We start from the raw sequence: 13,059 nt of genomic DNA, 5'->3' as shown, positions 1-13,059 counted from the left end.
ATGGCACATTTTATAGCTTGTCATAAAACCGATGATGCTTCAAACATTGCGGATTTGTTCTTTAGAGAAGTCGCTAGGTTGCATGGCATGCCAAGGAATATTGTTTCTCGTCGCGATGATAAATTCTTGAGTTACTTTTGGAATACTTTATGGGCTAAACTTGGCATAAAATTGTTGTTTTCTACTACTTGTCATCCTCAAACTGATGGACAAACGGAAGTTGTCAATAGAACTTTGGGAACACTTTTGCGTGCTATTCTTAAAAAGAACTTGGATTGACATTTCTATGGACTTTATTTTGGGGTTGCCTAGGACTAAGAAGGGAGGGATTCTATTTTTGTTGTTGTAAATAGATTCTCTAAGATGGCACATTTTATAGCTTGTCATAAAACCGATGATGCTTCAAACATTGCGGATTTGTTCTTTAGAGAAGTCGTTAGGTTGCATGGCATGCCTTGGACTATTTTTTCTGGTCGCGATGTTAAATTCTTGAGTTACTTTTGGAAGACTTCATGGGCTAAACTTGGCACAAAATTGTTGTTTTCTACTACTTGTCATCCTCAAACGAACTTTAGGAACACTTTTGCGTGCTATTCTTAAATAGAACTTGGATTGACATTTCTATGGACTTTATTTTGGGGTTGCCTAGGACTAAGAAGGGGAGGGATTCTATTTTTGTTTTTGTGGAAAGATTTTCTAAGATGGCACATTTTATAGCTTGTCATAAAACCGATGATGCTTCAAACATGGCGGATTTGTTCTTAGAGAAGTCTCTATGTTGCATGGCATGCGTAGAACTATTGTTTCTCGTCGCGATGTTAAATTCTTGAGTTACTTTTGGAATACTCTATGGGCTAAACTTGGCACAAAATTGTTGTTTTCTACTACTTGTCATCCTCAAACGGATAGACAAACTGAAGTTGTCAATAGAACTTTGGGAACACTTTTGCGTGCTATTCTTAAAAAGAACTTGGATTGACATTTCTATGGACTTTATTTTGGGGTTGCCTAGGACTAAGAAGGGGAGGGATTCTATTTTTGTTGATGTGGATAGATTCTCTAAGATGGCACATTTTATAGCTTGTCATAAAACCGATGATGCTTCAAACATTGCGGATTTGTTCTTTAGAGAAGTCGCTAGGTTGCATGGCATGCCTAAGACTATTGTTTCTCGTCGCGATGTAAAATTATTGAGTTACTTTTGGAATACTCTATGGGCTAAACTTGGCACAAAACTGTTTTTTTCTACTACTTGTCATCCTCAAACGGATGGACAAACTGAAGTTGTCAATAGAACTTTGGGAACACTTTTGCGTGCTATTCTTAAATAGAACTTGGATTGACATTTCTATGGACTTTATTTTGGGGTTGCCTAGGACTAAGAAGGGGAGGGATTCTATTTTTGTTTTTGTGGATAGATTTTCAAAGATGGCACATTTTATAGCTTGTCATAAAACCGATGATGCTTCAAACATGGCGGATTTGTTCTTAGAGAAGTCTCTATGTTGCATGGCATGCGTAGAACTATTGTTTCTCGTCGCGATGTTAAATTCTTGAGTTACTTTTGGAATACTCTATGGGCTAAACTTGGCACAAAATTGTTGTTTTCTACTACTTGTCATCCTCAAACGGATAGACAAACTGAAGTTGTCAATAGAACTTTGGGAACACTTTTGCGTGCTATTCTTAAAAAGAACTTGGATTGACATTTCTATGGACTTTATTTTGGGGTTGCCTAGGACCAAGAAGGGGAGGGATTCTATTTTTGTTGATGTGGATAGATTCTCTAAGATGGCACATTTTATAGCTTGTCATAAAACCGATGATGCTTCAAACATTGCGGATTTGTTCTTTAGAGAAGTCGCTAGGTTGCATGGCATGCCTAAGACTATTGTTTCTCGTCGCGATGTAAAATTATTGAGTTACTTTTGGAATACTCTATGGGCTAAACTTGGCACAAAACTGTTTTTTTCTACTACTTGTCATCCTCAAACTGATGGACAAACTGAAGGTGTCAATAGAACTTTGGGAACACTTTTGCGTCCTATTCTTAAAAGAACTTGGATTGACATTTCTATGGACTTTATTTTGGGGTTGCCTAGGACTAAGAAGGGGAGGGATTCTATTTTGGTTGTTGTGGATAGATTCTCTAAGATGGCACATTTTATAGCTTGTCATAAAACCGATGATGCTTCAAACATTGCGGATTTGTTCTTTAGAGAAGTCGCTAGGTTGCATGGCATGCCTAGGACTATTGTCTCTCGTCGTGATCTTAAATTCTTGAGTTACTTTTGGAATACTATATGGGATAAACTTGGCACAAAATTGTTGTTTTCTACTACTTGTCATCCTCAAACGGATAGACAAACTGAAGTTGTCAATAGAACTTTTGGAACACTTTTGCGTGCTATTCTTAAAAAGAACTTGGATTGACATTTCTATGGACTTTATTTTGGGGTTGCCTAGGACTAAGAAGGGGAGGGATTCTATTTTTGTTGTTGTGGATAGATTCTCTAAGATGGCACATTTTATAGCTTGTCATAAAACCGATGATGATTCAAACATTGCGGATTTGTTCATTAGAGAAGTCGTTAGGTAGCATGGCATGCCAAGGACTATTGTTTCTCGTCGCGATGTTAAATTCTTGAGTTACTTTTGGAACACTTTATGGGCTAAACTTGCCACAAAATTGTTGTTTTCTACTACTTGACATCCTCAAACGGATGGACAAACTGAAGTTGTCAATAGAACTTTGGGAACACTTTTGCGTGCGATTCTTAAAAAGAACTTGGATTGACATTTCTATGGACTTTATTTTGGGGTTGCCTAGGACTAAGAAGGGGAGGGATTCTATTTTTGTTGTTGTGGATAGATTTTCTAAGATGGCCCATTTTATAGCTTGTCATAAAACCGATGATGTTCTTTAGAGAAGTCGCTAGGTTGCATGGCATGCCTAGGACTATTGTCTCTCGTCGTGATCTTAAATTCTTGACTTACTTTTGGAAAACTTTATGGGCTAAACTTGGCACAAAATTTTTGTTTTCTACAACTTGTCATCCTCAAACTGATGGACAAACGGAAGTTGTCAATAGAACTTTGGGAACACTTTTGCGTGCTATTCTTAAAAAGAACTTGGATTGAAATTTCTGTGGACTTTATTTTGGGGTTGCCTAGGACTAAGAAGGGGAGGGATTCTATTTTTGTTGTTGTGGATAGATTCTCTAAGATGGCACATTTTATAGCTTGTCATAAAACCGATGATGCTTCAAACATGGCGGATTTGTTCTTTAGAGAAGTCGCAAGGTTGCATGGCATGCCTAGGACTATTGTTTCTGGTCGCGATGTTAAATTCTTGAGTTACTTTTGGAAGACTTTATGGGCTAAAATTGTCACAAAATTGTTGTTTTCTACTACTTGTCATCTTCAAACGGATGGACAAACTGAAGTTGTCAATAGAACTTTGGGAACACTTTTGCGTGCTATTCTTAAAAAGAACTTGGATTGACATTTCTATGGACTTTATTTTGGGGTTGCCTAGGACTAAGAAGGGGAGGGATTCTATTTTTGTTGTTGTAGATAGATTTTCTAAGATGGCACATTTTATAGCTTGTCATAAAACCGATGATGCTTCAAACATTGCGGATTTGTTCTTTAGAGAAGTCGTTAGGTTGCATGGCATGCCTAGGACTATTGTTTGTGGTCGCGATGTTAAATTCTTGAGTTATTTTTGGACCACTTTATGGGCTAAACTTGGCACAAAATTGTTGTTTTCTACTACTTGTCATCCTCAAACGGATGGACAAACTGAAGTTGTCAATAGAACTTTGGGAACACTTTTGCGTGCTATTCTTAAATAGAACTTGGATTGACATTTCTATGGACTTTATTTTGGGGATGCCTAGGACTAAGAAGGGGAGGGATTCTATTTTGGTTGTTGTGGATAGATTCTCTAAGATGGCACATTTTATAGCTCGTCAAAACCGATGATGCTTCAAACATGGCGGATTTGTTCTTTAGAGAAGTCGTTAGGTTGCATGGCATGCCTAGGACTATTGTTTCTGGTCGCGATGTTAAATTCTTGAGTTACTTTTGGAAGACTTTATGGGCTAAACTTGGCACCAAATTGTTGTTTTCTACTACTTGTCATCCTCAAACGGATGGACAAACTGAAGTTGTCAATTGAACTTGGGGAACACTTTTGCGTGCTATTCTTAAATAGAACTTGGATTGTCATTTCTATGGACTTTATTTTGGGGTTGCCTAGGACTAAGAAGGGGAGGGATTCTATTTTTGTTTTTGTGGATAGATTTTCTTAGATGGCACATTTTATAGCTTGTCATAAAACCGATGATGCTTCAAACATGGCGGATTTGTTCTTAGAGAAGTTTCTATGTTGCATGGCATGCGCAGAACTATTGTTTCTCGTCGCGATGTTAAATTCTTGAGTTACTTTCGGAATACTCTATGGGCTAAACTTGGCATAAAATTGTTGTTTTCTACTACTTGTCATCCTCAAACGGATGGACAAACTGAAGTTGTCAATAGAACTTTGGGAACACTTTTGCGTGCTATTCTTAAATAGAACTTGGATTGACATTTGTATGGACTTTATTTTGAGGTTGCCTAGGACTAAATGTGGTGACCCGGGCTCTAACTCAATTCTTTTGGGATTTAATTGGATCTTTGTTCGAAAATGTGGGTCAAAAATTTGCTTTTAACATTAATTCTAATGTATAGATAAAGCATAACATATCGTTAACTGAAATAAACAACATAATGTACATACATATCTGTCTAGTACAATCATACACTAGTGTTCGAATCTCAAATACAACATAAGTAGTACAAGTTTCATAAGGAAACACTAGTAATCTGCAATGCCCGAGATCTCCACGCTATCATCATCTCTCATCTAGCTCGCGACCTCGATCCTGCCCCACCTGTTGCCATGCACACATACAGACACGACAACAGCCGGATAACTCCGGTGAGAACATATCCCAGTATAAAACATGGATGCATGCAATGTCATAATCATGTACAATGCATAACATAAATCAAGTAACATGAATATACATCTAAACATGTAGTAGAATACAAATCTGTATTCTACAATTCACATCTTGACTCGACTCTTTTCTAATCTAGGGATCCCGGTGTGAATAAGACGGTCTGTTACCTACCCAACCACTCGGGGCAACGGTACGTCTTATTCCTAGACTTCGGTCAATCTCTGTATCGAGGGTCTACACATATAGCAAATCTGCTCCTATGCGACGATACACCGAAACGTCTAGTTTTGGCAAGTCTGCCAATCTCTCCTATCTCAGGACTCGAATATAAATCAATAAACAAGGCATTACATAATCAAATGTAATAACAATCTAGTATGTGATTTAGGGAAACTCGTATCAAATCTGAATCGAGTTGTGCAATCCCGTGACCACATGAATTATACCTTTCTTGTCGCACAGTCTGTGTCGAGCCGAAATCTCGAGTACCAAGTAGCCAATACAAATCTGAAATGGCAATGTATAGACATATTCTATCAATATGCATCTCAAAGCAACTCATATCAACTCTTGTACTAATCAATAATCAGTCTCGGTACGAATTTGACGGCATAACGACATATTTCTTGGTACCGATCAACTCAATCTCAACACAACAATATCACAATCAATCATAATCAGTCATAATCTCATCCAACATAATAGCTATACTGAAATCTGCAAAATCTCTATACATTACATGCTGGAAAATCGAGACCATCACGTACAACATCCATAATTCGATCCGGTAGCGAATATACCATGCTCATAATCTCAAGAACACATATCTTCAACAAAATCATAATTTCTCCAACACATATATTTCTAAACATGCTGGAAATGCACAATACTTACATCCTTTGCTAGCTCTTGTTGCAAGGATCACAAATCCGGACTCGAAATTAAAATCGGATCTCTAAATCTTGCACAATATAATTTCTAAAGGATGAAGAACTTGAAGCTATTCCATGGAAGCTCTCGGTTCTGCTGATGAAGATTTGAAGAAGTGAAGTGTCAATTCAACATATATATATATCATGCCATGTGTCAAGTTGAGAAACAAAGGTGGCACTTCGCATGCAGCACCGCGGGTGCGGCAGTGTAAGAGCGCGGGTGCGCTGAGCTCTCGGCAGCCAGAATATTTTCTGAAATTCTTAGACCGCGGGTGCGGCGCTTGCATCACCGCGGGTGCGGTCTCACCACCGCGGGTGCGGTCTTGCACGCACCGCGGGTGCGGTGTTGCTTCGCACATTTCCCTCAATTTTCTATCACCTACACCGCGGGGGCGGTAGTCCTAGCACCGCAGGGGCGGTGTGGCTTCGGCCATGCCTTCAAAAATCTCATTTAAACTTCATGCATTCTTACCTCTATGATTCTAGCATCAATGGAAACTGATAATTCTCGAGCCTTACATTTCTCCCCCTCTTAGACAAGAGTTCGTCCTCGAACTCATAAGCAAGTAATCATGCAATTATATACAAAACTGTAAAGTCACAATGGGAAGAAAGACTCACATCATAAGAATAACTCGGGATGTCTCTGTCTCATTTCAGACTCTGTCTCCCAAGTCGCTTCCTCGATGCCATGACGACTCCACTGCACTTTCACAAGTGGAATGTTCTTGGTTCTAAGCTTCTTTTCCTTCCGATCCAAAATCTGTATCGGTTGCTCGACGTAGCTCAAAGTCTGATCTAACTCGGCTTCGTCTGGTTGAATGACATGAGAATCATCCGGCATATATTTGCGTAACATCGACACGTGAAAAACATCATGTATACCGGATAGTGAAGGAGGAAGAGCAAGTCTGTAAGCTCGATCGCCAATCTTCTCAAGGATCTCATACGGACCGACGTATCTAGGAGACAACTTTCCTCGCTTGCCAAATCTGACAACGCCTCTGAAAGGTGAAATCTTCAAAAATACTCTGTCTCCCCGTTCGAATACTAACGGTCTACGTCTAATATTGGCGTACTTCGCTTGCCTATCCTGTGCCGTCTTCATTCGTTTCTGAATGATCTTCACTTTTTCTTTCATCTCACGAATCATATCAGGCCCTAACTCTGGTACCTCAGAAATATCATCCCAGTACAACGGAGATCTGCACTTCTTCCCGTATAAAGCTTCGAACGGTGCCATCTCAATGCTAGTCTGATAGCTGTTGTTGTATGAAAACTCACACAACGGCAATGAATCTTGCCAACTAGTACCAAAATCTAGTACTACAGCTCTCAGCATATCTTCTAAAGTCTGGATAGTCCGCTCTGACTGTCCGTCCGTCTGGGGATGATAAGCAGTGCTCAGGTGTAAAGTCGTACCCAAAGCCTGCTGCAAGCTGTGCCAAAAGTGAGAAGTGAATCGTGGATCACGATCTGATACGATCGACTTCGGCACACCGTGCAATCTGACGACCTCTCTGACATACAACGCTGCCATCTGATCATGTCGATAAGTCATCCTGTACGGAATAAAGCACGCTGATTTGGTCAATCTGTCTATCACAACCCAAATCGCGTCACAGCCTCGCGAAGATCGAGGTAACTTTGTCACGAAGTCCATGGAAATGTGGTCCTATTTCCATTCAGGAACAGACAAACTCTGAAGTAAACCTCCGGGCTTCTTTCTTTCTGCCTTCACCCGCTGGCAATTTAGGCATCTAGACACGAATTCTGCAATGTCTGTCTTCATCTGCTTCCACCAGAATTGTGTCTTCAAGTCGTTGTACATCTTTCTGCCACCAGGATGAATGCTGAACCGACTACAGTGTGCCTCTGATATGATCTGTCGTCTCAAATCTGAAACGTCGGGCACCACTAGACGATTATGCACATACAGAACAGAATCTCTGACCTGATATTCTGAGATATGACCAGCTCTGACCATATCAATCGATCTCTGTACATTCGGATCAGTTCTCTGTGCTTCTTTGACTCTCAAAATCAGATCTGGCTCAATCTGAATCGCAGCAAGTCGCAACGGTCTACTCTCTGTATTAAATGTCAATCCAGACAAGCAACAATCTTCTACTAAACTCGATACACCTATAGTCGACAAGGACAAAGAACATACCTTTCGACTCAAGGCGTCTGCCGCTGCATTCGACTTCCCTGGATGGTACTTGATCTCGCAATCAAAATCTTTCAGTAGATCAAGCCATCGTCGCTGCCTCATGTTCAACTCTGACTGAGAAAAGAGATACTTCAAGCTCTTATGATCGGAATAGATCTCAAATTTCTCGCCATACAGATAATGACGCCAGATCTTAAGTGCAAACACAATCGCCGCCAATTCAAGGTCATGAATTGGATAACGGGTCTCGTGCGGCTTCAGCTGTCTAGAGGCGTATGCTATCACGTGCCCTCGCTGCATAAGAACACATCCAAGCCCTCTGTGAGATGCATCACAATATACAACGAACTCACCTGTACCTGATGGAATTGTCAAGACAGGCGCACTAGTCAGCCTCTTCTTCAGCTCAACAAAACCGCTCTCACACTCTTCTGACCACACAAATGGCATGTTCTTCTGTGTCAACTGGGTAATCGGCTTCGCTATACTGGAGAAATCTCGGATAAAACGTCGATAATACCCGGCTAGACCCATGAAACTGCGTATCTCAGGCACAGAAGTCGGTCTCGGCCAACTGATCACAGCCTCAACTTTACTCGGATCTACCGCAATACCCTCTCCAGATATAATATGCCCCAAGAAGACAACCTGTCGCAACCAGAATTCACACTTGGACAGTTTAGCATACAACTGTTCCTGTCGCAAAGTCTTTAGCACAATTCTCAGATGATCTGCATGCTCAGTCAAACTCTTCGAATACACCAAAATATCGTCAATGAACACAATCACAAAATCATCTAAATATCTCTGAAAAATGCGGTTCATCAAACTCATAAACACCGCAGGTGCATTCGTCAAACCGAAAGGCATAACAACAAACTCGTAGTGTCCATACCTGGTTCGGAATGCAGTCTTCGGAATATCAACATCTCTAACTCTAAGTTGATGATACCCTGATCTCAAATCAATCTTCGAATATACCGAAGATCCCTGTAACTGATCAAACAAATCGTCGATGCGAGGCAACGGATACTTGTTCTTCACGGTCGCCTTGTTCAACTGCCTATAATCAATACACAGTCGCATCGAACCATCTTTCTTTCTAACGAAAAGCACCGGAGCACCCCAAGGTGATACACTGGGTCTGATATATCCCTTGGACAGAAGATCCTCCAACTGTGCTTTCAACTCTTTCAGCTCTATCGGTGCCATCCTATATGGAGCTCTCGAAATAGGAACAGAACCGGGCATAAGATCTATGCTGAAATCAACCTCTCGAATCGGAGGCAACCCTGGGATCTCATCAGGAAAAATATCTGCAAACTCGCAAACCACTGGCAGATCTGCCAATGCTGGGCTCGACTTCAGTAGATCTACTGAATATACGAGAAAGCCCTCTGCTCCTCTCTGAAGCAATCTACTCATAGTCAGAGCAGATACTAAGGGAATCCGAGATCTGGAACCCTTGCCGTAGAATTTCCACTCGTCTGTCATTTCGGGTCTGAATCTGACAATCTTGTGGAAACAATCTACAGTGGCCCTGTACTTGGTCAACATGTCTATGCCAACTATACAGTCAAAATCAGCTAAACCAAGTACTACACAATCAAGATCAATCTCATGCCCCTCAAACTGAAGCATACAATGTCTAACAGTAGTCACAGATATCAAACCACTTCCCAACGGAGAAGCTATAGACACTACTGTCGACAACGACTCAACAGGCAATGCATGTCTCAATGCAAAATGTTCAGATATGAATGTATGCGATGCCCCTGTGTCTATCAACACATATGCAGGATAACCACAAAGGAAACAATTACCTGCAATGACGTCATCTGGCGCCTCCTGCGCCTGCTCCTCTGTCAGGGCAAAAACACGTGCCTGCTGTCGAGGAGGCTGACTCACCGTCTGACTACCTCCTGGCCTCTGCTGTGTCTGTGTGGAGGGTGGCTGAAAGGAGTGTACAGAGGATGCCTGTCTCTCCATCTGTGGCGCTGGTGCTAATGATCCTGTGCTCTGGAATCGTTGTGCACCTCTCTGGGGACAAACTCTGGCGAAATGTCCCTGTTGCCTACAGATGTTACAGCGTCCCAGAACTCCTTGACATTGCTCCGTCGCGTGTCGCCCTCCGCATGAACCACAGTATGCGCCACTATACTCTGACCCCTGACCTCTCTGTCGAGATCCACTCGAACTCGATGAACTACTCCCAGATTTCTTAAATTGTTTGCCTTTAGCCTTTAGAAATTCCTTCTTGCCACTACCACTAGCTCCACTGTCAAAACGAGGAGGAGAGGGTGGAAACTGAACGGTGGTAGGCTGTGGCGGTCTCTGCCCCTGAACACCGTAGGAAGCTCCTCGCTGCCTGATCAAGCCAGCCTCTGCTCCCTTTGCTCGGTTCAGTGCCTCCGAAAAAGTACTAGGACGGCCCGTGTTCACCAAAGTAAAGACATCGGGATTCAGCCCGTTGATGAACTGATCGGCCACTGCCTCGTCGTTCCCAGCCACATGCGGTGCAAATCGTAGCAATGCAGAAAATTTAGCAACATACTCCTCGATGTTCCACTGTCCCTGCTTCAGATTCGCAAATTCAGCTCCCTTGTCTTTCCGGTACGAAACGGGAAAGAAGCGCTGATAGAACTCATCTTTGAAAACTTTCCACGTGATATCAATGCCTCGGTGCTCCAAGGCTCTCTTCGTAGTCAACCACCAGCTCTTTGCAACCTCCTGCATCTGATGGCCTATCAACTTCACACGTCGCTCGTCAGTGTATGCCAAAGACTCAAACAACATCTCAATATCATCAAGCCAGCTCTCGCACTCCACTGCACTCTCTGTGCCCTTCAGGGTAGGCGGATGGAAAGACTGGAATCTCTTCAATAAAGTCTCCATCGGTGTAGCGGTAACATCCATCTGTACACCTGATGTGCTACCCTGCTCTGGCTGTGGCACTCGTCTAGGCGGCATAAATCTGATTATCAAACTGATTAGTACATAATCAATATCATCTGTCTCAGCCCTCCTTTGATCATAACCTCTGATCGAGAATCGGTTCTGATTCAGGCTTGAAATGCTGTAAATCAATTCAGATACAATACAACATATAATAGGGAAAGCAATAAAGCATGCTAGCATCTCAAAAGCAAGGAAGATGACTCGATCTACCCCGCTCATTCTACTCTATCTTAGTCTACAGAACCTACTGCTCTGATACCACCTGTTGTGGTGACCCGGGCTCTAACTCAATTCTTTTGGGATTTAATTGGATCTTTGTTCGAAAATGTGGGTCAAAAATTTGCTTTTAACATTAATTCTAATGTATAGATAAAGCATAACATATCGTTAACTGAAATAAACAACATAATGTACATACATATCTGTCTAGTACAATCATACACTAGTGTTCGAATCTCAAATACAACATAAGTAGTACAAGTTTCATAAGGAAAAACTAGTAATCTGCAATGCCCGAGATCTCCACGCTATCATCATCTCTCATCTAGCTCGCGACCTCGATCCTGCCCCACCTGTTGCCATGCACACATACAGACACGACAACAGCCGGATAACTCCGGTGAGAACATATCCCAGTATAAAACATGGATGCATGCAATGTCATAATCATGTACAATGCATAACATAAATCAAGTAACATGAATATACATCTAAACATGTAGTAGAATACAAATCTGTATTCTACAATTCACATCTTGACTCGACTCTTTTCTAATCTAGGGATCCCGGTGTGAATAAGACGGTCTGTTACCTACCCAACCACTCGGGGCAACGGTACGTCTTATTCCTAGACTTCGGTCAATCTCTGTATCGAGGGTCTACACATATAGCAAATCTGCTCCTATGCGACGATACACCGAAACGTCTAGTTTTGGCAAGTCTGCCAATCTCTCCTATCTCAGGACTCGAATATAAATCAATAAACAAGGCATTACATAATCAAATGTAATAACAATCTAGTATGTGATTTAGGGAAACTCGTATCAAATCTGAATCGAGTTGTGCAATCCCGTGACCACATGAATTATACCTTTCTTGTCGCACAGTCTGTGTCGAGCCGAAATCTCGAGTACCAAGTAGCCAATACAAATCTGAAATGGCAATGTATAGACATATTCTATCAATATGCATCTCAAAGCAACTCATATCAACTCTTGTACTAATCAATAATCAGTCTCGGTACGAATTTGACGGCATAACGACATATTTCTTGGTACCGATCAACTCAATCTCAACACAACAATATCACAATCAATCATAATCAGTCATAATCTCATCCAACATAATAGCTATACTGAAATCTGCAAAATCTCTATACATTACATGCTGGAAAATCGAGACCATCACGTACAACATCCATAATTCGATCCGGTAGCGAATATACCATGCTCATAATCTCAAGAACACATATCTTCAACAAAATCATAATTTCTCCAACACATATATTTCTAAAAATGCTGGAAATGCACAATACTTACATCCTTTGCTAGCTCTTGTTGCAAGGATCACAAATCCGGACTCGAAATTAAAATCGGATCTCTAAATCTTGCACAATATAATTTCTAAAGGATGAAGAACTTGAAGCTATTCCATGGAAGCTCTCGGTTCTGCTGATGAAGATTTGAAGAAGTGAAGTGTCAATTCAACATATATATATATCATGCCATGTGTCAAGTTGAGAAACAAAGGTGGCACTTCGCATGCAGCACCGCGGGTGCGGCAGTGTAAGAGCGCGGGTGCGCTGAGCTCTCGGCAGCCAGAATATTTTCTGAAATTCTTAGACCGCGGGTGCGGCGCTTGCATCACCGCGGGTGCGGTCTCACCACCGCGGGTGCGGTCTTGCACGCACCGCGGGTGCGGTGTTGCTTCGCACATTTCCCTCAATTTTCTATCACCTACACCGCGGGGGCGGTAGTCCTAGCAC

Source organism: Primulina eburnea, chromosome 15 (genome assembly GCF_022965805.1).
Source record: "Primulina eburnea isolate SZY01 chromosome 15, ASM2296580v1, whole genome shotgun sequence".
NCBI lineage: Eukaryota > Viridiplantae > Streptophyta > Magnoliopsida > Lamiales > Gesneriaceae > Primulina > Primulina eburnea.
The sequence above is the reverse complement of the archived record's forward strand: the minus strand, read 5'-3'. Positions refer to the sequence as shown.